The sequence below is a fragment of the Meriones unguiculatus genome, chromosome 7, assembly GCF_030254825.1.
Source record: "Meriones unguiculatus strain TT.TT164.6M chromosome 7, Bangor_MerUng_6.1, whole genome shotgun sequence".
Taxonomy (NCBI): domain Eukaryota; kingdom Metazoa; phylum Chordata; class Mammalia; order Rodentia; family Muridae; genus Meriones; species Meriones unguiculatus.
This window is the reverse complement of record NC_083355.1, coordinates 97,600,060-97,624,062: the sequence shown is the minus strand read 5'-3', so window position 1 is coordinate 97,624,062 and position 24,003 is coordinate 97,600,060. Positions and strand designations below refer to the sequence as shown.

At 45.8% G+C, this 24,003-nt stretch overlaps 1 protein-coding gene, 1 long non-coding RNA gene and 1 pseudogene across 3 annotated transcripts in view; 1 reads left to right on the top strand and 2 right to left on the bottom strand.

Moving 5' to 3' along the window:
• The first annotated feature begins 391 nt into the window (after positions 1-391).
• Ston2 (stonin 2) overlaps positions 392-24,003 on the top strand; it is a 149,708-nt gene continuing 126,096 nt past the window's right edge. The window contains exon 1 of one of the 2 annotated variants that reach the window (XM_021657482.2): positions 392-544. The gene's annotated coding sequence lies outside the window, so the exon portion shown is untranslated. Of the gene's footprint in view, positions 545-659; positions 791-24,003 lie in introns of those variants that run through there. The other variant, XM_060387993.1, reaches the window with a different exon arrangement.
• On the bottom strand, positions 3,399-23,608 carry LOC132655451 (uncharacterized). Its single transcript, XR_009593262.1, has 3 exons — positions 23,470-23,608; positions 5,729-5,899; positions 3,399-3,574 (listed from the first exon to the last, which is right to left on the bottom strand). It is a non-coding gene; the product is annotated as an uncharacterized LOC132655451 (long non-coding RNA).
• LOC110561830 (large ribosomal subunit protein eL30-like) lies at positions 19,296-19,652 on the bottom strand (annotated as a pseudogene).

Sequence of the window (24,003 nt, the reverse complement as noted above, 5' to 3'; positions counted from 1 at the left end):
ATTGCGTGTAGAGTTAATGCTGAGTTCACAAACACTATTTGGCACCTACTGTTTACAGGCGTCTGTCCAAGCCCTAGACCCAATAGTAAAAAGTATGGGAAAGAAATGTCAAGTCCAAGTGGCTTGCATGAGGGAAGCCAGAGGAGAATGGATCCCGGCACCGTAGACAACAACCAGCCCGCAGGGGGAGTAGCTGGGACTCCGTAACGATCTGAAGCGCTGCCCCTTGCCTCGGGGCTGCAGAGGGGACAGCAGAGGATTTCAGTGTCCTGCTGGCCCCAGGTGCTGTGGGAACCTAGGCCAGGGCAGGGAGGCTCCGAGGGGCCCCGCCCACCCCTGCCTCCTGTCCAATCAGCATGCGGCTCCTGCACACGCTGCGCCCAATCAGGAGCGGCGGGAGCTGCTCCCCGGAGCCGGCGGGCGCCCAGCGAGCCCAGAGTCGCGAGCGGGCAGTGGTGGTGCGGCAAGCCGAAGGGAGCTCAGCGAGAGCGGCGGCGGGACGGACCTCCCCGCCGACACCGGGACTCCGCTCACCCCGACGCCGGTGAGTACGACCCCCGGCGGCGGGGCGACCTAGGCGCCGCAGGTGGACGGCGCGGGGCCCCGGCCGCGAGGTCCTAGCGCCGAGCATCTCCGAGCACCGCGTACCGAGCCAACGCGCACCACCAGCACCGAGCGGGAGGGATGAGGCGAGGCGGCCTCCGCGGGGGTATTCGTGGGGGAGACCCCCGCGACCTCCCCACACTCACGGCAGCACTTCTTGCCAGCCGACGCCTTCCCTGAGGTCCAGGTCGGTCCGGGCGACTTCGTTGTCCTGAGTGGGGAGGCGACAACAGGTGTCCTTGGAGACGGTGTCTCGCCCCACCCCCCGCTCAAAATCCCGGCCTTGGCGTTGCGCCCCGGCTTCGGGGTGTTCTGTGACGGGACCCCAGGCTGGCCTCTCAGGCGTTCTGCCCGCTGGACAGCGCCCAGGGGCCGCCTGGACCCCGGGCCTTGGATGGAGTTTCCTGCTTGCGTTGCCAAGCAATTTGCTGGACACCGCCTCTCGTTGGGATGGATAGTTGAAGATGGGGGGTGGATTTGTTGGACACTGGCCTCTTCCTGGGATGAAGAGTGTGCGTGCGTGTGTGTGTGTGTGTGTGTGTGTGTTCCCATGCAGACTCTGCTGAAAGCAGCTGCCTGAGGGCTGTAAGTGAATCATTAACTGCTTTCATGCAGCTACTGCCCCTGCCTGCCTCGCTCTCTCACTCCCTCTCTGTCTCCTTTATGCTTTCTGTCCTTAGTTTGCTCTCCTTATCTATAAAGTGAGGATACTGATTGCACTCGTTGTTTGGGAGATTATATGAGCCAGTGTCTGAAAAATATCAAGCATAGCAAAAGGCATTCAAAAAATGCTGGCTCTCGGCTATTGGGAAGTGGGTGATTGTTTTAAGAGTAAATCAGACCTGTCCAAACTGGCCCCACAGTCATTTGGAGCACTTAGCAGTTTTCTACTAGTCGAGGAGAAAAATGTTAATGTGACTGATGGCATCATTTGAAGGAAATAAATATATCCTATGGGAAAAGGATGAGAAAGAGAAATGAATCTGAATTAGTAATCAATGCTTTGTAACCCCATGGATGTTTTGTGAAAAGAATATCATGGTACTTTTGTTGTGTTTTCTCTCCCTCTCTCTCCTCTCTCTCTCTCATGGCTGATTGGAGTAGGAATTATTTTTAGCATTTCATGGCTTGTAGTCTTTTTTTTTTTTTTTTTTTTTTGAGGTAAGAGAAAGAAGCAGGAACACACACACTCAGCCTTGTAACAAAATCCCATCAGCTGACAAGAAAAAAAAAATCAAAACCAATGTTTCTAATTTTGTGAATTGATGGACTGTCTGACTCCGGTGGTCTGCCTCAGTCCTTTGCTCTTGCATCCTCCCCACCTCTTTGCTGTTTAACCTGTTTAACACGTAGTCGAATAGACCTTTGACTACATGTTTATTTGTATTTCCAAACCTAAGGTATCATATGTTTCACTTGTCGGCAATGTGAACCTCCTCCCTCCTCCTCCTCAGAAACAAACCCTAAAGGCCTCTGTTCTCAGTGGACATATGCCTGTCTTGTCATTACCCCCCCACACACACACACACACTCCTAGAGCCTAGACCTGCAGAGGGAAAGGTCAGACAAATTATCCCTGTTCTGTGGCTGCCAGCGCCTTGTCTGCCTTGGGATAAATACATGCACACAGACAAAGTGAGTGTCTTCCCAGTGGCTGAGGTGCACTGCTCGCTGATTAGTCTGGCTTTCGGCTGTCACAGTGGAGGCTTTTCCTTTCCAGTGGCATGGGAGGATCCGAAAGCTTGTGGCAGGGGAGGGACAGAGGTGTGTGGCACGGGGCAGATTGCTGACTGCAAAGCCACCTGGTGAGAGCCTGGGCTCCAACTGGGGCTGGAAAACTTGGGCACTGCTTTGATTCTCTGAGCCAGCTTCCTCACGAGGGATGATGATCTTTTTAAATAGTGAACAGACAGTATGCTAGAAATAATAGTATTTTGAGTATATGGGAAGCCTGTAACGCAGCTCTCTGGACACAGTTACATGTCTGTGGCATCCATAGGAGGAGGTTCGGACAGTGACCATTTAAAGATAAAGGCCAGACTGAGAGTTGATGGTTTGAGCTGAGGATAGAAAGAGGAGCTGAAGTGAGATCACTGATAACAAGCTACAATGAGCAGGATAGAAGGATCACAAGTGTTGCTGTAGTCTGCTCCAGCTACATAACAAGTAACCCCAGATCTCATTGCTCTGTGGTCCTCAGACTTCATGCTCATTGATGCTGTGTGTCCAGGTGGGTCCTCGTGTGTCTTCATTTGCAGTCCCACAGAACGTAAAAGCAAAGCAAATCAGCCCCCCCCCCCAGGACAGTACTGACTTCATTTATGGCAAAGGGAAGGACATAGGATGGGACAACACTATTACATATAAAGTCTGCTGGAAGTGAGCAGTGGCTGTCTCTGCAGCTCTGCCCTGTTGACCAAGGTCAGCGGCATGGCCAAGCGTGATGCCAGAGATAACATAAGCTTCCTGCAGATAGGGAGAAATCGTTGTGGAGATTGGAAACTGTGAATGAAAACAAGGTCAGGGAAGTTACCCATAGGCAGATAATGAAGGATTTCAGCTTGTGGACCAGGCACAGGGACTTTATCTTACAGGCAGGATGTAGCCACTGAAGACAGGTGTGTGTGTGTATGCACCCATTTGTGCACATAGAAGCCAGAGGAGAATTTAGGGTAACCTCTCTACCCTCTCCTCATTCTCTAGAGGCACCGTCTCTCATTGTACCTGTAGCTAGGCTGGTGATCCACGAGGCCCTACAACTTGCCTGTCTCTGCTCACACCACTGAAGATTACAAGTTTTTGAGACTTTTTACACAAGAGCTGGGCATTTATTTGAACTCGGGACCTCACGCTTGTTGTGGAACAAGCGCTGTTATTGGCTCCCGAGCCGTCTCTCCAGCTCCTAATGAAGGGCTTTAAGTTGCAGTTAACAAGGTCAGATTCTCGGGATGACCACGTGTCTCCAGTCGCTCTGTGGAGAGAAGTTTGAAATTGGTGAGATTCAGAGCAAGAGATGGTGAGGTCCTGAGCCAACAGAACAGCCTTAAGTGCCTTTCATGTGTCTCAAAATACTAGGACTAGAAAATTCTTCAGTTGACACTTGAGTGGGCCTGTCTTTCACGAGTCTTCCTACAACACACATGGTCTCTCATCTTGACATTATTAAATTGTAATATCATTAAAAAAAAAATCCATCTAAACTTTAGCTGCATCAAAGTCACCTGGAAGGCTCCAGTCAACAGAGATATTTGACTCAATCCCAGCCCCACCCCAGAGTTTTCAGTCAGTTTAGGGTCAGGTTGTGAGTAAGCTTTTCTGCCTTGTGCTCTGAGGGTGCTCCTGCTGCTGGCCCAGACGCCTCAGACTGAAAACCTCTGAAGGGAGAGATTAAGATGTGTCTGAGAGAAAGACCTGAAAGGCAGGGCCTATGAACGGTTCAAGCATTCCGCTGTAGGCTGCTGTGAGCATCGAGGTGTGGAGGAGTCACTAATCCTCCAGTTCTTACTAACTGCTTGCTTCTTTTTTTTTTTTTCCTAGTTATGTAGTTCTGTGTGGCCTGGAACTCTTCAACAATCCTCCTGCCTCAGCCGCCTAAGTACTGAGGTTACAGGTGTGTGCCACCCTGCCCAGCCAGGTTTATATTAAATGTCACGTGCAATTCTTTTAATGAGAATATGCAAAGTGGCTCAGATGTGGAGATTCTGGAAGCATACAAGGGCTGCTTTGTCCCCAGCCTTTGTAATTCTGCCCAGCTTCTCCATCCTGTCATTGAGCACACACCCTTTCATCTGGCTCCAGCCCTCTCTCTTCCTGGCCTGTCCACATACCCCAGTCTTAGTCCCTCATACTCTTTTGTCATTCCAGTCTAACTTCTGGAGCATGCCCACTGGGTGGACTTTTGGCTGAATCTTAGTGTAGTCAGACCAAGAAACTGCTTGCCTCATTTGACGTCACCGTCATCACTAAACATCTGTATGGGGTTGGTCATTGCCGCCCATCTCTACCCCAAGATAAATAATCCTCTGAGAATCCGAGATCAACCAACCCAAAACTATTTGGCTTGGTATAATAGGAGGAACAAGTCACAACAATTCCCTCAAAGCTGACTCATCACTGTAGCAATGACAGGGTATTTGAAAAATGGTTGTTAAAGAGAAAACATGTTCGTTTGTGCAGGAACTGAAACAGGAGTTTCTTTTCTTCCCGTTTCTCAGCTTTAGATGTCAACAAAGGGTGACCTCTGTCTAGGAGCCAGCTAACTATTGTGTGTCCACCTTAATATGCAGCATGTGCACGCATGAAATATTTTTAGGCTCAAAGTTCTGAGTGCTGGATAGCAACTTTAGAAGATATGTTTCAAGATGAGATGAGCATAAGATGGCTCAATAGGATATGGGTAGAAAACTCTAGGAACAGTATATATTGTTTATATGAAATAAGAAATGCCCTGAGCCAAAGCTAAACCATGAAGTGGGTGACATCTGAAAAGGCCTAAGATTTGATAGATAATCTTATGTAGCAGATATGTTTTTGAAACAGGCAACTCTTCCAGAATTCTGGGTTAGTCCAAAGGTAAATAAGAAAGCTCAGAACTGGAATTCATGTTCAGAAGGCCTGAGGCCATCTGTTTCCCTCCCTGGGTAATTCTGAAAAGCAAGTAATTTCCTCTCCTCTTACAGACCTGGCTTCAAAGTGCCATTCCCTTGGTCACCTTTATGAGGCCTTAGAGAATTTCCCTGTGCACCTTAGGTCTTCAGGAAACTTCCAAGTTTCAAAAGATGCTGTAAAGAGAACAGTGGCCTTAAGCGTGAGAACCACAAAAGATGCTAGACAGGAAGGTTTAAAATGTTGAGCAGATTTGCAAAGTGCTGCTCTTCCACTGGATAACATTTATCTTGCAATTCAAGAAATATGTCAAATCTTCAGCTACCTAGGATCCTGGCATTATGTACATACATAGAACAGTTATAGGAAATAGATTTATTGTCTTTCTGAAATGCAACCCACATAAATATTAGTCTAAATTCTACAGAGTGACAGAGAACAGATAACAAGAGGGCAGGATTGAAAACTCAAGGCCTTTGGTGTTCTGCCCGTCGTGTGCACATGCTGGCCCCACACTCACCTGGACTTTTCACCACCCGTGGCTTCATTGTCATTGATTCTGATGTTTGTGATGGTCCAGGATAGAGCCTTTTGGATGGTAGCTCACATGATGACATTGACCATCCTTCTAGGTACAAAACTCTGAAGAGGAAGTTACAGGGAATCTGTGTCTTCCCACACAGCCTCTATTCTGAGAGAGAAGGAGCATAAGATTTACGTAAAATTAATATCAGTTAATGTTGATACCCCCAACAGTTAATTGGGCAAATGACTGAGAGGGTACCGAGTGCCAGGGACTCAGAGACCTGACTGTGTAGGTCTGTGGAAGAGCAGTGGGATGTAGAAGTAGGAGTTTGTGAGTCAAAAGCACTGGTTTTGTAGGGGATGCACCATTCTGAACTGTGGTTCTGCCTTGGTGACTCACTTCAGGCTCCCTGACTAGACTGCTCTATCTGAGATGAGAGAGTCGATGGATGGAAAGCAGGGAAGTTGGAGCTAGATGGTGTCTTCCTTGTTTAGTTACCCTCTGCCCATATAATCTGAATGCTCACACACATAAAAGTTTTCACAACCTCCTAACCAATGAGTATTATTCATTAGTAGATGAATAGCACGGGACTCTGATGTGACCTTCTTGACTCGCTCGTTTTATTAATAGGAAAGCACTTAGGAGCGAAGGATGTCAAGCCTCTTTATAAATAAAGTCTAACCCTACCGTAAACTCTGTCATCTGGCAGGCAATCAGTCTCCCTACTTTTAAAGTGACTTAAAGGTCAAATGGGAGGTTCAGAGCCAAGGAGAAATCCCTAAGCACTTCCGTGTTAACTGACCCCCCTCCACACACACACCTCTCCTGACAGTAGCTGGCGTCTGGTTTAAGTTGCTTCCCAGATCTCCACAAGGATGGTGACACTAAGGACGTAGGGCCTTGCCATGGAGCTAACATTTCTCCAGCTAGCATTACATATCACATAGATCTTCAACTGTTAATGCCTAAAGCTCCCTGTTAGTTTTAAATTTAGATAATTACAGCCTTTTCTTTCAGGCTTAACCATGGCTTTTATTGGGGGGGAAAAGGTGCCATTTTTGTGCTATGGGTCTGTGCAAATACACTGTCTGAGTAAAATAGCATTGAGTTCTTTCAACCAAATGTCAAGTAGGGGAGTGGGTCTGTCAGTTTCTTTCCATCTGCTTGACCTTGGGAGTGAGATGCCAAACCTCACCAACTTGATGTAGCCCTCTATTCCCTTTTGAAGGCAGATGATTGCTTTTGCTGCTGTTCCTCCCTCCTCCTCCTCCTTCCCCCCTTCTTTTTCTTGATCTTATTCCTACTCTCCCTCTTTTCTTTCTTTTCCTCCTTCTCCTCTTCTTGGTTTGGCCATCCATGTATAAATGTGGGTGCATGTGTGCCACAGCATGAGTGTGTAGGTCAGAGGTCAGCCTCAGATGCTGGTCCTCACCTTTTCTGAGACAGAGTTTCTCTGTTGTTTCTCTCCTGCATGCACCAGACTAGCTGGTCTTCAAGCTTCCAGAGATTCACACCTGTCTCCACCTCCCCTCTACTCATGCCAAGATTATAATAGATACTTATTCTGTTCATCAGGCTTTTGGGTGGGACCAGGGGGTTTGAACTCAGGTCCATATGCTTGCATGGCAACCACTGTTATTTACTGAGCTATTTCCCCAGACCCATAATTGCTTTTTTTTTTGAAAGTGAGATGCTTTATTTAAAATGATTTTATTTCAGTGTGTTTACTTAAGAAACTGACTGTGTCTGTCTGTCTTTCTTGATTGACACTTTTGGAAGAGAAGGCCCGTAATACCATTATGAACTGGGTAGTCTGAGGCCAGCCAGACTGCGGATTCAGTGATGCGTGTTTTACACATTAACGCTTTTTATGAACCCACAGTGGTCAGGACCGCAGCTCACTTTCTTATCTCTCCGCTCTTGCCAAACATAAAATATTAATTTTTTTTCTTGTGTCTACATTTCCCCACTTCAGATATTGAACAGCTGAAGTGGGCGGAAAGCTTAACGTTGTTATTGAAACGACCCAGTCCCTGGCAGTCACCCTCACTCATGGAGTTTTTCTAGGTGTCAGGTCTTATCTGGTTTGCGCCTTTAAGCAGTGAGTGTCTCATCTGCAGCTGAGACAGGGTCTGAGGTTGGAGTGGAGCTGGGCTTTGAATCCATTTCTTTTAATCCCTTAGGTTTGGAAGCTGTGCACTTAGGGTGTTGGGAAACAAAAGAGAAAGCATTCTCAAGTGTCAGTGGGCTGTTTCCGCTGCTTGCACACCCGTGCAGAGCCCCGTGGGAAGAAAGCTGCCCTCATTTCTGTACCGTCAGTTCACACAGTCAATAGTGCAGTTGAAGCACACCTCTCTCTCTCTCTTTCTCTCTCTCCCCCTCTCTCCCTTTCTCCCTCTCCCTCTCCTTTTTCCCCATCTCCTTTTTCTGAATGTTTTTGTTACTAACTAACTGTTATAAAGGGAGCTGTTTGAAAAGGGGGGCAATCTGTTTGAGTAAATACAGCATGTCGGACAGTCACTCACCTCATTGGCATGAGTGGGCAGTGCTGGCTGCAGCAGCCTGCCAGCCCCTGGCATGCTGTTTACTGGCTCCTCTATCTGTGCCACCCATCTCACTCAGGGCCCTGGTGCTCACATGCTCTGCTGTTGGTGGGTTTTAAGTTCCTCATGCCTGGGCAGGCCTTGGGGACATAGTTCCAAAGAATCAGTGTCACATATTAAGCCTCTAATCCGGCTCCGGTTGTCTCAGCAGTGGTCGCAGGACCAAGGGCTTTGTTCCTCTATCATTCGGTTACGTTTTTCCTGAGAACAAGATACAGCGTGTGCTCCTATCAAGCTAGGCCCTTTGCAGAGGTGGGCCCTGGCCGTAAGAAAGCCAGGTGAAGAGAGTCAGTTAATTCATCGCATATGTGTCTCTACTTATAGGAGGAAAATTTTACAGGTGGGAAAAGTAGTTGGAGCACGGTGAGGTGGTTAAAAGCTACTAGCTGCACTGCTCAAGTTTGAATTGTGAGGTCTAAGAAGCCGCTTAACTCCTATATGTCTCCTGCTCCTTATCTTTGTAAAGGGATAATAATAGAACTTCCTAGACTTACTATGAGGGTTACGTGAGCCGTTTAGCGTTATAAAGCACTTTGACATTGATGTTGGAGAGATAAGAAGGACTTATCAAATAGCACAGAATATAAAGTAGAAGGTGAATATTTCTGTGTGGGGCCGGGCAGTATCATCACAGCCTACCACAGCTGCATCGGTAAAGGTCTCCAGGTGAGTCATAGACACACGCTGTCTAACTAGTCGTGTCCACCTTGTTTTGTGAGGCAGGATCTCTCACTGAATCTGGAGCTTGCTATACTTAGTTAGAGCAGCTCCAGGATCTCCCTGTCTCTACCCCTCAGTTGTGGGGTGACAGGCACGTGCTGCTGTGCCTTTGACTATTTACTTGGGTGCTGAGGATACCGTTCACATCCCATGCTTGTACGGCAGGTCCTTAGCCACTAAGCCATCTCCTCAGGCCCCTATGGTTGTCACTCTGAGTAGGAAAGCTTTGGGGGCTGCAGGAGTTTTCAGGAGGACAAGTCACTGGCCAAGTTTGGATGTCAAGTTTGACAGGCTGTTATTAGACATTGACATGAATTGGTCATTGGGTGAAATCAGCTGGGAATTTGGCGCTGGAAGCATGTATATGAGGATGTCACGCTTGGCGATGGGACCTGTGGTGGTGGTCTGAATGACTATGGCCCCCACAGGTTCATATAATTGAATGCTTAGTCACCAGGGAGTGGAACTGTTTAGAAAGGATTAGGAGGCGTGGCCTTGCTGGAGGGGGTGTGACCTTGTTGGAGGAAGTGTGTCACTGGGAGTGTGCTTTGAGGTTTCAAAAGCCCAGAACACCCGGGTGGTAGTAGCACACACCTTTAATCCCAGCACTTGGGAGGCAGAGGCAGCTGGATCTCTGTGAATTCATGGCCAGCCTGGTCTACAGAGTGATTCCAGGACAGCTAGGGCTACACAGAGTAACCCGTCTCAAAAAAACAAAAATCAAAACAAAACAAAACAAAACCCCAAAATTCAAAAAGAAAAAACAAACAAACAAACAAAAAAAAAAAACAAAACCAAAAACAAAAGGCCATGCCAGTCTCAGTCTTCTCTCTTCAGCCGCTACCTGGAGATCAGGATATAGCTCTCATCTACTCCTCCAGTGCCATGCTTCCCTGCCTGCCACCACGTTCCCTGGTATGATGATAACGGACTAGCCTTCTGGAACAGTAAGCGAGCCCCCAGCTAAAAGCTTGCTTCTACAAGTTGCCTTGGGCATGGTGTCTCTTCAAACCATTAGAACAGTAACGAGGACCAGACTTAGGCTGGGAAAACATGAAAGTAATCAAGAAGGGAGCTCTGGGTATGAGTGAGGGTCATTTGTGTTCTGGCTTTCAGAAAAGTGAACATGGTTCTTGATCTCCGGTTTGCCCTTTCCTTCCCCTTCCGGGTGTTAGAAATGGACTTCTTGAAGGTTGGCATTCTGCTGAGTTGTTTGTATCATTTGAGCTGTCTGGGGAAGGGGTTCATCCATAGACATTAAAAATCAGTAAACTAGCATCAGCCAGCATTTAGCCTTTCAGCGGCCTGTGTCCTAGGGGAACTCACGTCGTCCCTAAGACTGAGTTTCTGTTCCTGTCAACTGGTGGTAACAGCCTGTCCCTTAGGTGGGAGCACTCTGCATGTGCTGCGCCAACGTTCTAAAGTGGTTCCGTCAGCTGCTATTGTAAATGCTGGTGTCATGCCCTTACCTTAGAGGAAGGAGCGGCGATAGTTCCCATGTTCTTACAGCCCTTTCGATTCTCCCCGGACTGAGAATCACCGTCTTATTCACAGCTACTATTTTCCTCCCCCTCTCTCCCTTTCTTTTAAATTAAAAATAAAAGATGGAGGGCAAGGAGATGATAATGCAATAAATTTTGCACACTTGTCAGTTCCGTATGTTTCTCTGTACTTGAAACACTAATCTAGTGATCAAGCTGGCCTGTCCTGTGGCAGTCGCTCCATGAATCACAGATGCAGAGGCATTCAGAGAAAATACAGGCATTTAAGAAGGGGCGTGGGGGATCACCTCTGTCCCCCGCTAACCTCATGCTTGCTCTTTGCCACTCTGAGCCATGAAGGAAGATCCTTGCTGCCTCCTGACACACAGGCCTATCTTCCTCTATTGTAAATTCAAGTGTTGCGGTTGTTTGAAACCACTTTATTTTCGATCTGTAAATAATAACCTGAATCTATTTTTTTCAAGTCTTAGGTTTTCAAAAACGTACTCTTTATTTTGTGTGTGTGTATGGTGCGCAGGACCTTTTTATATGTGTGCCTACACACAGATGTGCATGTAGGAAGACTTCAGGAGTCTTCCTCAATCACCTTTCACCTTCTGGTCTCTTATTTGAGCCCATGGCTTACCAGTTTGGCTAGTCTAGCTAGCATGTTCCTCGTGGCTCCTCCCCACTACCTTTCTCCAACCCACTACCTTTGCCTCCTGTGGTGGGATCACAGGTGGGCTCCATGCCTACCTGGTATTCACACGGGTGTTAAGGATCCAAACTCTAGTCCTCGTTCTTGCACAGTGAGCTCATTGCCTGCTGAGCCGTCTCCCCCAGCCTCTGAGATTTTTCACTTTCCTCACATGCTAGAGATGCCAGTGGAAACTGAAGCTCTCTAGTCCTGCCTCTCATTCTCTGAGTGGATGTCTGCTGTGTCTGCATTTATGGTTTATATGCTTTGAATTTGCGGTTTTTCTGTTTTGCAAGAGTTACTGTCAGTGAGTTGTCTACCCAAAGAAATACTACTATTAGCGGTGGCGGGACCAAGTTCATGCCACGGTGTGGTTTGTTTCTAAATTGATCCCGGAGTGTTTTGAGAAACGGTTTCCAGATGGGCGTGGGTGATGTGAGGACTGGAAAAAGAAAACATTAGAAACATCAAAATTGGGAAAATGGATAGGAAAGACCTTCCAGGGATGAAAAAATTTTTTTTCAGTCTTCCAGTCTGAGGAAGTGAAGAGAGTAAGCATAAATGGTGGGAAATTTCCACCAACTTGGGGGAAAAAAATAAACAATAGACTAAATAATTCTTAGCCACTAAGGTGCTAGCACAGGGAGTCACAAGGTCAGAGGATCCTGTCCATTTATCTGTGATGACAGGCTCTCCTGCCCCCACAAGGAACGCCTCCCCCTGAACAATAGCCGTGTCCTGGGGAAGTTGAAATGCATGCAAACAGTTATATAAATATAAATCACATCACTCTAGAACTCAGAGGTATACCATGGGTGTGCTTGTAGACATTTCCATATTATCTGGGAATATATTCATTCTCCTTGTAAGAAAAATAATTTCAAAATTTAACACGAAAGAGAAATGAACTAGAACTGTGAGAGTAGGTGAGCTGTGACTACCATTTAAAAGTAGTCAGTTGCTCACATGTTATGATCTGAGAAGTCTCTTATCCCATGGTCATGACACTTCTAACATGCATGCCCTGTACATAGCCGCTTCCAGAAAGGAAGAGATGTTCGTGCATTTGACATATCAAAACCCCGGAGCCTCCTGTACCGAAGCCCAGCCAGCCAGTCGCTGTCAACATGTCAGCTGTGCCAAGCCCACTAGGCTCATCAGCCCTGGCAATGGGTCACCACCCCCCCACACACATATACCCCCCCACACACCGACTCCAATTAGCACTTGGATTTGGAATGTGTCTTGTGTGGGAGTGGTCTAGCGCACAGCCTGGTGTACAAGGATAAGGTTGCAAATCAGGCTGGGGCCCCTCTGCGGCAGCTTTGACGTCCCCTGCTGTGGTCTTTTGTTGTTGTTGTTGTTGTTTAGCGTGTGTCAGGATTCTCAGAAAAGGGAAGCAAGAGGATCGCCTCTACACTGCTGAAAATGGAAAGGAGGAATTGTCAGCTCGGGGTCAGTGGAAGCCGCTGTATCTGGCTTCCCTCTGCAACCCTGGAATGATTCTGTCTTGTTTTTGAAAGTCCTGAAGATGTCTGGAGCTGGACACTTTGTTCTGGGGCTGAGCCTTGAACAGGGAATCAGAGGTCCCAAGGGGATTCTCATTTGCGGTTTGGGCGGGCTTTTTGTAAAGCACCTTAGACCACAGATGATGTCGTGTGGGTGTGTGCTTTTTCCTAACTCTGGAGATTCAGGGAGCCCTAACGTGTGAGAAAAGTACCAGAACTCATTCTAGCGGGTGGCTTCAAGCCGTGCATTCCACCTGTGGCCCACCCTGGAGAATTCCTGATGTAGCACATAAGAGGATAGCTATGGGAAGAACCCTTGGGTGCGCCAGCAGAAAGGCAGTGCTATGGACAGGTGAAAAGAGGTTGGTTCTTCAGGACTGGTGAGATAGACACCCCCAAACCGACAGCTCTGCAGTGCTACCCTCAGCCTCCTCCTGGCCCTCTCACCGCTCTTGTACTGGAGTCACCTTGTCTCTGTGTTACCTAATGGATGACCCCAGTGGAGCGAGCACACGTATATCTTTGGCCTGGGCGTCCTCTGGGTTCTTGGTTTTCCATTCCTTCAGGATGATGACAGAAGCAAACTCGCAAGTGGCTGCTTATCATGCCCAAGCATAACTGTTAACCTTCCCCTGACCCCAGCCGTAGTTCTTATTTCTTCTAATATTATTCACTCTGTGTCTCCCAGTCCAAACCCCTTGCTTCTCGTGGCTCGTACATGTTTTCAGCAGCACTCATCAGGATTGTTCTAGCTGCAGACTGACTGGCCTAACAGACTCTGGGAACAGCCCAGTGCTTGCCACACAAGCTCCGTTACATGCAGACTGAACTCATCAATACCCCTCTCTCCCCTCAGCCACTCTTCCTCCTGAAGCTCATGCCTTGCCAAACGGTATCACCTGGTCTCTTCCAAGCGTCTTTTTCATCTACCACATAATGACTTCTAAATGAGCCCAAACACTTCATCCCCCTGCTTTGATGTTACACCGTTTAAAAGCATTCTCCCCCTCCATCCTACTGGTCTGATCACCAAAATTCCTGCTTATCATTGCCCCTCTGTCTACCTTTCCCATTGCTTCCAGAGTGCTCTCTCTAAAAACACAAATTAAGCCCTGTTATTTCTCCCACTTGTTTAATTGCTATTTGCTGCTTTTATTTCAGCACCCAGCCTCCGGGCCCCACCTGCAGTGCCCTGTCTTTCTAGGCACTGTCTTTCCTTACTCTTGGTCTTTTCAACACCCATGTTTCTACGCAACTCCTGACTCCTTGCATTTCCACGCTGAATTATCTGTAGGTCAGAAGACAGCATGCTTTTATTCATTAGGCTTTACAAGAGTAGTTGCCATTTTAATGCGGTTTTGAGGGGGACCTTACCAAAAAAAAAAAAAGTCAAATTTCCAAGCCATGTACCAAACGAACATCCTCAAGCCATCTGTGTGTCCATCACCCTTGCCCTTTACTCTATCCCTACATTAGCTCTGAATCACAAAACCTTTTGAACTCTAACCTTACCTCTGAAGCTCAGCCTTCCCTCAGGCTTGCCTGTATCTCTGTACTCTGCTTCATCTATCTATCTTACACACACTCTCCAGCTTTTACGGTCACAATGTACAAGTTAGGCATGGGGAGGTCTATACATGGACATAAGAATTGGGGCTTCCTTCCATGTATGTGGACCTATCTGCATTGCCCACGTGGCATGCTGGGGTTGGCTACCCAGAGGCTATTTAAGCTGTGGGCTGGCTTTCCCCTGGGTCAGATGATTGTTCAAGGTTCCTGAATAAACTGCATTGAAAAAAAAAAAAAGAATTGGGGCTTCCTGTGCATATATTTTTTGATAGTAAACAGTAGTTTTGCCTGTTATCATGTCTGTGTGAGCATGGGTGAGTAAAATGGTACACTGTATTTCCTTCATGATTTGTCCTTGTCGAGACCAGGCTGCCATCTAAGAATGTCCTTTTCTCTCACCAGTGTCCCCTGATCCTAGCTAATTTCCATTCATATTTCAAACCTGTGGCTAATCATTATCTTTCCTCCCTTGGTCTTAGCTGGCCCCAGATGGAGCTGATTTCTTCTGCACGCTCTTGGCACTGTTGGATTCTCCCGGTGTAGCCCTAATCACATTATTTCATGTTTGTCCATCTGCCTATCTCTTTGAAGAGGTAGATTTTCAGTCATCTCTAGCCACAGAATTTCACTAGATATGCCAAGCAACAAGGAATGGCAAATGAATGCTTATAAAATGACTGGGTTAGTGAAGAGATGCACAGGTGTTGTTCTGTGACCAGCAGAAGCTCCATGAGGGCAGATAACTGAAGGCCCAAAGGCCCCTGCTGGGTCATTTCCCTGCCTCCTGTGTATGTGAGATTGTATGCTAACACTGAGTCTTTTCTACATTTAAGTTTCCTATAGAAGCTTCCTCTTAGGCACCTTAGCAGTCCCCAGCCTCACTTTTCTCCTGCCTATTGTGGTGACCTAGTCTGCTGGTGTGAGCCATTTTGCTGTCCAAAGTTGATGCCAGGGTCCCCCAAGACTTCTGGGTTCAGATACAGTCCCACACTGAAGGCGTGGAATCTTCTGCTCCCCATATGCTGCCGCAGGAGCCAAAGGATGCACCCCGCACATGAGGAGGTTGAGCCACGATGCAGTGAACTCTCACTCAGAACAAAACCAGGCAGCAGCTGCCACACACACCCCGGCCTCCAAACTCGCCGCTTGTGCAATGCCAGAAGGGGTTAGAGACCAAAGTCCCCAATATTCACTGACACCAGCAGGCAGCAAGCCAGGGCCAGCTCAGTCCCACCACCTTTGGCATTTCCCTCCCTCTTGGTTCTTGGTCCGGCATCGTAGGGTCTTCTCTGAGGTTGCCATAAAGCCGTGGCATAGAAGCTTGACCTTGGACTCTTAAGCTAACATTCATTCAAATTTGCCACTCTTCCCCATGAACCCGTCCCCACCCCCACCCTCATCCCCACCCCGCCAGGGGAAGGCAAAGAGAAGAGAACCAGAGAACCGAGGTGATAATCCAGGCCTCTGGGCTACAGGATTTTAGGCTCACCCTTGGCTGTGCATTGCTAAGAGGCACTGGTCACCTTCATTTAAGGGAACTGGGCACAAGGGTTTATTTATAGAAAAAGATGTATCAAATCTGGAGCCTTTGAACTAGTTGTTTAGACTAATAGTCTGTCCCAGGACTTCCTACTTAAAAAAATAAAATCTTTCTGATTAAAAAAAAAAAATCAAATATAGAGACTGGAGAAATGGCTTTGCAATTTGCAGTAAGTACTGACTGCTCTTCTCTAGACAACTCTGGTTGAATTCCCAGCACCCACATGGCAGTTCACAACTGTCTGTAACTCCAGTCCCAGGGGACCTGACACCTTCACACAGACATACGTGCAGGCAACACACCAATGCACACAAAATAAAAATAGATAAATTTTTAAAAATCAAGTATATATATAACTTTAAAAGGCTAATCATCCAATATAATGTCACATAGCCACAAAGTGGATAATTACAATTATTTTGACAAATTTGGGGTTTGTATAGTGTACCCACCTACTCGTGTGAACTTGTAAAACTTGGCGCATCCAAGCCGCAGTATCCTTAACTACAGTATAAACAGTAGTGATTGTCCTTCATCTCACGGGGTTCATGTGAAGATTATATTATAATTGAATGCACGTGGAGCCATCAATACTTAGAAATTATAGCTTTAGTTGTTATTTTCCTTTTTCTTTAAAAAAGTGTATGTGAATGACTGTATTAACCCTTGTGCTTGTGGAGTACGGCTTTGAGGTGAGAGGCCTTTGGAGTCCTTAAAGGCTTTATTGGGATTTCAACAGGAATATTCTTGGTCTGGAATTACTTTTCCCCCCTAAAGAAAGTCACAGGCTGGTTTTAATCTTTCTTAAAGAGTGGATTTTTTTTTTAAGGGTGGCAGTGTTGCATGCAAGCAGTGTTGACTTGCTAGGTTTTTAAAGTCTATTTTCCCTCTTTAGGGTGTTTTCATAATCTTTACAAAAAGGCTAATATCAACCTTAAATATGTTTTGGGGGTGGAGCAGAAAGGATTGTAATTTCTGTGTGGCTCAGGTGGGCTCCAGGTGGCCCCTGCCAGGTAAATAGAGAAGTGCTTCCTCTTTGGAGGCACACAGTCAGGATCAGCAGTGTATCCTGGTGAGTTCCTGTCTTCTGTAGAACTATATTAAGAGGCATTAAACTTTAGGGCTGACAAGATGGCTTAGCAGGTAAATGTGCTTGCCACCAGGTCTAATGACCTGAGCTTGATCCCTGGAAGGAGAGAACTGACACCCACAAGCTGTCCTCCGGTCTCCAGATGTGCACTGTGGCACAATACATCAATGAATAAAGTAATTTAATTTGACTTGAAAGAGTCTCTATAGTTATTTTTAACTTTCGTAACCAGGTGTTCAGCTCAGCTCTTTCGTCTTGCACAGCTCCACCTGCTCTCCATCAATGTGTCCTGCCCTGGTGGCAAAGGCCTGCTCTGTTCCTCGTTGAGTGGACACTCCCGACAACCTCTCAAGAGTCACGAATGACCATCCAGTTCCCATTATGTTTTTCTGTGATGCTCACTAGAAAAGTCTGTTTTTTGTTTTTTGTTTGTTTTTTTTTTTTTGTTTTTTGTTTTTTGTTTTTTTCTGGAAAACTCTCTCTTGCCTCCATGACCCCTTGAATGATTCTGGTTTTTTTCCTGATTTCTCAGATCCGTCACTCCCAGCCTGTTTTTTGTTTTGTTTTGTTTTTTTCCTTTTTGAGTCTCCCTTCCATAAGTAGAACTATTCCAGGAGTCAGGTAGTTACTGCTATCTGTTTACTTCCTGTAGTGATGGCCTTGTTCTGACCAATACATTCTCTTGCCCTGGATGACTGTAAAATCTTTAACCCCCAACTTTTCCCCTCATTTTCTGTAACCGCCACTTTTTCTTTTAAACCCTTGAATCTGACCATATCCACCTCTAATTAACTAAACTCTCTACCCCTGGTTTCCTTAGGATATGATCTGGGGCTTTATTTGTCCTCTATTCAGCTGCTAATGGCATTAGCGGTCCCCTAATCGCCAAGCTTAATTGCTCTTCCCTATCACTGTTCCTTTTTTATTCTGCTGAGTGAAGAATGACCCAGGGATTCCCTGTGGCTCTAGGTGGGGGTTTTTTTTCTCTGCTAGGTCCAGGTTTTCTCCTAGCAGCTTTCCCCTGCTTCTTCTAACATGTGGGTGTTTGTGTGGAAAGCGGCGTGTGCTGTGCAGGGATTCTGGGCCACACATCTCCAGGGTAGCATTCAGATATAGGGCCGTGTTTCTTCTTGTGGATGTGGATGCGACTGCCTACAGTTATACAACAAGGGGTGGGATGTTGGTATAATGTGTTCTGTGGTGCTGAAGGCAGTTGTCAGAAAAAGGTGGTGGGGGTTAGGGCGGTCAAGCCAACCTAGGCAGAAGTTCTTTTTCTACAAAGAAGGGAGGGTGGGGAAACAGCTTTTCCGTCTGTCCTGTACCCAGGAAAGATAAAGTTGTGTGTTTTTCCAGACAAGGCTGCATTGGGCTCGCTTCACCGTAGGTCTGGACAAGTTTGAGGTGTGTTGCCTGCAGCTGTTTATCTTCTAGCCCTTTTTATCTTGGTGTAGAGAATGTTGGAGGGACCTTCTGAATGGCAAAATCCATGTTTTTGCAGAGGCACAGTTCAATTAGCATAATTACACATTCTCAAGTCACAGCTACATGCCTTTGGATTGATTAGCATACTGCACAGAAGTTGGCAGAACCTGTGGTCACACTGGTGCCCCTCTGTTGACTGAAGTGGGTGAGTTGGCCTCAGCAGTGGTAACACCTGGGCTGATCCTGGACTATGCCCCCAACCTACAACCAACTGCACGGGCTGTGTAGTTCACACTCTAGGGTCCCAGCCCACACAGGTGATCGTGTGAATGGGGCCTCAGAATTACCCAGTGTGGTGGCCTGAGACAAGGAAGAAAGGTGGGACGTATTAAGGAACATAAGAAAGGAAAGAAGCCCCCGACCCTGAGATCTGGTTTGTCTTTCGTGTTGCCCGAGAGCCAGAAACCTTCCACACAACCTATGCAACCAAAACAGCCTACCAAGACGGTGTTTTGTTTTTTTTTTGAAAGACCACTCAAATAAGAAAGTTAAAAAACAGCAGCTATGATTACTTAGAGCCAGACTGTTTATAATCTTGAGTATTACTATATTAGCACGCCTCTCATCCATAAGTCTAAACATCATACTCAAAAACCACCTTGCAATTCCATTTGCAAAGGGTAGCTTTAGAGAAAAAAAAAATGAAGTTACATGTTTTTAAACTTCTAAACCTTACCTTACATTTTCATTCTTGCTTAATCGTTAGACCTCTTTCTAAATTACACCCTTTGCGACCTGTAACTTAGAAAGCCACAGAAGCATGTATTAATGTTAGGTTTTGACATTTAAGATTGACCCTCTTGCTGGGTATGGTGGCTCGTGCCTTTTATCCTCAAAACTCACTCTACATAGTAATACCTTGTCTTTTTTATTTCTGGAGCTCTGGCAAAGTTTTATTATCTGGCATGCTTCTAATAATATCAGAATCACCTGGGTCAGTGTTTGCCAGTGTACATACTCCGTAGTATTTTCCACACACTGTGCCTAATTCAGTTTTATTGCCACTGTAGTGGACACCAGTTTTAGCCAACATGACATAGTATTCTATTTCAGATTTCCTCAGAGCTGGGCAGTTGTTGGTGAGGATAACCAGTTTCTTTTTGCCTTTTCTGATCATCTTCAGAGTCTGTCTCTATCCCAGCACATACTTTCCACTTTTCATAACAAGTTGGAGCCTAGAGTTGATCCACTCCAGAGACTTTTTCATCTTATCTGTGGCCACCATCTTTGTGCCTTAGGTGCGTGACAATCCCCAACCAAGATCAGGTGCCAATATGGCTGGAGAATGAGAAAGGCATAAGATCTTGTCTTTTAAAAGAGGGGGGGAGGAAGAAGCAAGGAAGGGAGGGAGGGAGGCTGACCATCTTTAGAGCTACCACACAAGTCTTGGGATGGAGTATTGTTCTCCTATTTGTTTCTCTTTGCCTTGAGCTGGAATTCTTTCTGCCTGGAGTCAAGGATCTGGTTTACCTGCGTGGAGTTCCCTGAGGGATAAGGGAACTGCTCCAAGGGACTGCTGGTGGCTGTGTAGGGCTGTGACTCTCCACATGGCTGCTGACAACCCTGCTTCACATCCAACACTTATTTCCAGAGCCTGAGATCACACTGGCCAGCTGTTTCCTGTATGAAGCTGAAACTCTCACTATGACCCGACCGACCCCTGCCCCAACCACCACCAAATTTCTGAGGTCTCCCCTTTTCTTCCACTTTCACTTCCTGAAATGCCATCACCACAAGGGTCAGGCACACTCTCTCTCTACCAAGCTCACTCCTACTCACCCTTGATTAATGGAAACATCAATGATGATCAATGCCATCAGTCGAGCACTTGTTCTTCCCTTTGCTAACGGTCTTAGACACAGCGTCTATTTTCATCTCACAGGAACCGTTGAGGAAAGATTCCTATCATTGTCAGAGGAAATAGGCTTAGAGGACCTAGGAGACAGTCCCTGATTCACTCACAATGAGGAACTTGGCTGGGCAGCCTGAAGGACCTGTGCTCTGAATTACCATTCATTCTGAGATGGGTCACATAGAGTCCTTCATCAATCCCTCCTGTATTCCCAGCTCCTGAGATGTGTATTCGCCCTCCATAGCACCCTGCATCATCATCAAACTCAAAGTTTCTCAAAGATGGTGAAGAGAAATACGTGCTTTGCTTTTCTGAGATCCCCATTGTATATGAACCAAAGACTCAAAGACAGGATTAGAAAAAAAAAATCTTTTTTCTATACATTTTCTCTTCTCCAAATCAAAACCTTGAATATTTATGCCTGTGCCTAGAACCCATGATCTTACATAATTTTACTAGGCACACAGGAACTGTATGTGTTACAAAAGATACTTATATGACTTTTGCTACACAGTAGTCTGGTGCCAGGACATTCATTTAAAGTTACAGAGAGAGTATCCAACTGCTGTCCTTCTACTGTGATATTAGATGCCCTTCATGGAATGAAGCCATTGAATAATTGACATCTCTAGAGTCTGCATTATTTATTTCTTTATCTCCACCACCTACCAGTGTCAGAGTTTAGCAAGGCTCATAATCCATGACGATTAAATAGGTAAGTGTATGAATTGCCTCTAAAGTCAAAAGGTTTGGGGTCAGAATTCCTGCACTACCCGAACTTGACTAAGACATCTGACCTTTCTGGCTTCAACCTTGTCACCTCTCAAATGCTGACACTGACAGAAGTGTCATCTTTCAAGGTTGATGAGAAGAGTACAGGTAATGATGTACCTCATCTGTGGAGTGGCAAAAGTAAGGCTGACTATGACTAACGCTTGAGAGACAGGTGTTAGCCTCAGTGGCAGCAGAGCTTTCCTTCCCTGGGTCTCCACCTCTGACAGCCATAGGGAAGACTTAATGGCCCCAGGAAGTCTCAATAGCACCTGAATTATTGTCAGAAACAAAGCCCCTCAGAGATACACAATATGTAGACCTTGCTTTTTATAGAAACAGTCCACCAGGCATCCTCCCACGTTAACTGATTTAATAACTATTCCAAATTTTTGAAATTACCTGCATTCTTAAGAGGCCCCTGCTCTTGTTATGACTTGCCTGGCATCTGTTCATCTCCTGGTAGCAGTCACCAGTGACGCTATTTCCTCCTGCGATGACTGAATTCTTTGGCATGTTCATGTGTTCTAGTCAAGGAATTTCTTTGAAAAGAGCTCTATTTTAAACTCTTGTTTCCCAGATATAGAGTGCCTGAGGCCTTCTGGCTCCTGGACACCCTGTTATCTCAGGGCAGAAAACCACAGCAGTGCACCACAAGGGCTGGCTACTCAGTTTCAGGTGGTTTGGAATCTGTGTCCTGTGACTAGGTGGGGCCCTGTAGTGCTGAATCCCAACTGCACTGGGCATGGAAAAGCAAGGGCCTTTTCTCTTCTTTTGATATAGCCTCTCTCTAGATGACCTGATCCTTTGTATATGTTGGTGACTTCTCATTTGATTCTCCACCTCTGAGCTCTAAGTACCTAGTAGACATCACTCTCTGACATGTAAAAAAAACATCTATAACATATGTGAGTATAAAGCAAAGGCTTAGCGGGGTGTAGTGGTGTACACCAAAACTCCCAGCACTTGGGAGGCTGAGGCAGGAAGATGGGGGAATTCTAGGAAACACTTTGTTATAAAAGAAAGAGGGGGTGGGCAAAGGAAAGGAAGGGAAAGAGTGAAAGAGAGAAGCTTATTTTGCTAACAGTTTTGACTTTAATTCCAACTGCAGTCAATGACTATCTTTCATGTAGTCCTCAAGCAGAACCCTATGAGTCTTTGCCACAGTGACACCTGTGACTCTGTTTTTCCTATTTGTTCACTCTCCCTTCATCCTACTTCAGCCTGTGTCAAAAGGCTATTTATTTAGTATCCTTCACTGGTAGGAAGAACCCTTCTCAGGAGTTGATCATTAAGGTCCGGGAAACCATAGACAGTTCACTGGCCTCCTGATGTTAGCTCAAGTTGTTTCTTAACATTTTGTGCTAAAAATGGTGGCTTTGCAGCATGGCTCCAAAAAGGCAAGCTAGTATCCCCATGAGCTTGAAAAGCCAGGAAGAAAAAAAAAATTAATCTTCTGGACAGAGACTACCCTTGTAATGCATTCCAAATGCTGTATACATCATTTTTCTTGCATTTTGTTTTGACTTTTTTTTTGATTTATTACATACTGTGGTTGCAACAATGGTTGATTTTAGTTGTGGTTCTGTCCCTTGTTTATACTGAGATATTACTGAAGAGAAGTTTTGTTTTCAAGCTTTTGAGCTCCAGACTGAAAAAACAAAAAGACCCACCCCCCCAAAATCATATTTTTTTTAACTAATTGAAAACCAGTTTTGCCAATTTACATAACTTCTGATCACTCATCACAAATCACTCATCAGAGATGTAAAGAGCCTCTGCTTACTATCCCACAGTTCTTAAAGCCCCACCTCTGCATAGCTGGGTGGGTTCTCTGCTCAGCTGAACTCCCGGGTGTAAATCAGAGGGGCTGGTAGTATGCTCACTAAACTCAGGGTTCCCCCAGGCTTTGACTTGTAGCAGAATTCAGTTCTTACAGTTGTGTGATTGTAGTTCCTGTTTAAGGACTCCTCAGTGAGGATGGGTTCAGTTGCATTATCTCCACTTCTTCAGGTCCACTAACAGTAAGCTTAATTGTATCCATAAAATCCATTTTATCAGGCAAGAACCACAGGAGAAATAGGACCATGGGACTAAGCCAGTATGTAGGGATCCCGGGGTCACCTCAGCTCTCTGTTCTCCACCATTTATTTCTCTTAAAAAACAACCAACCAAACAAAAACAGCATCACATTCTTCTATCTATATATATCAGAAAACCTAGTTATAATAACATAAACAAAAATAAATATTTTTCTACATGGCAATAAATAGGTGATTGATTATAGACACTGGTCCAGTGGCTTGGTGGCATTAGGGCCAATGATGATGATCCTCCTAACCTTTTTCTCATATGATCAATCTAGCAACCATTGCCAAATTCCCAAAAGAAGCAGTCAAATAAGAAAGATTATAGTTACCTGAGCTCCGTCTGTCTTCTTCCTCGAAAGAGCAAAACAAAGATAAGAAAATCTCCATTTAAGTCGCATGGCTTGGAACTTGGTGAGACAGTTACCCAAGGTCCACAGAGGCTAACAAACACAAGAATAGGAATTGTGCCTGGCTTAAACTGATAGTTAAACCATACTCAGTGCTGAGTGTTGAGAGGAAGTAGATAATTGAATACTGTTAATAGTGTCATTCCTGTTTTCCCCAAGGCTAAATATGGTATAGTACAGAGTGCAGAGCTTGGAGACTTGTGGTCCTATCCTAAGTCTGTTGTGACCTTAGCTCATTCTACAACCGAGCCAGATCCTTTGTATATCAACTAAGAGAAATAACCTGTTTTAGTTATCTCAGGGTTATTGTACAAATAGATGGAGGGCAATTGATGGATGCACAAGGCCTTGAGTTAGATCCTCAATTTTCAATTTTCAAAAGAAAATCCCCAAATAGCATGAAGAAACTGAAGTAATCTATGAAGCTATTTTTATTGTGGAACTTTCTTAGAGTTG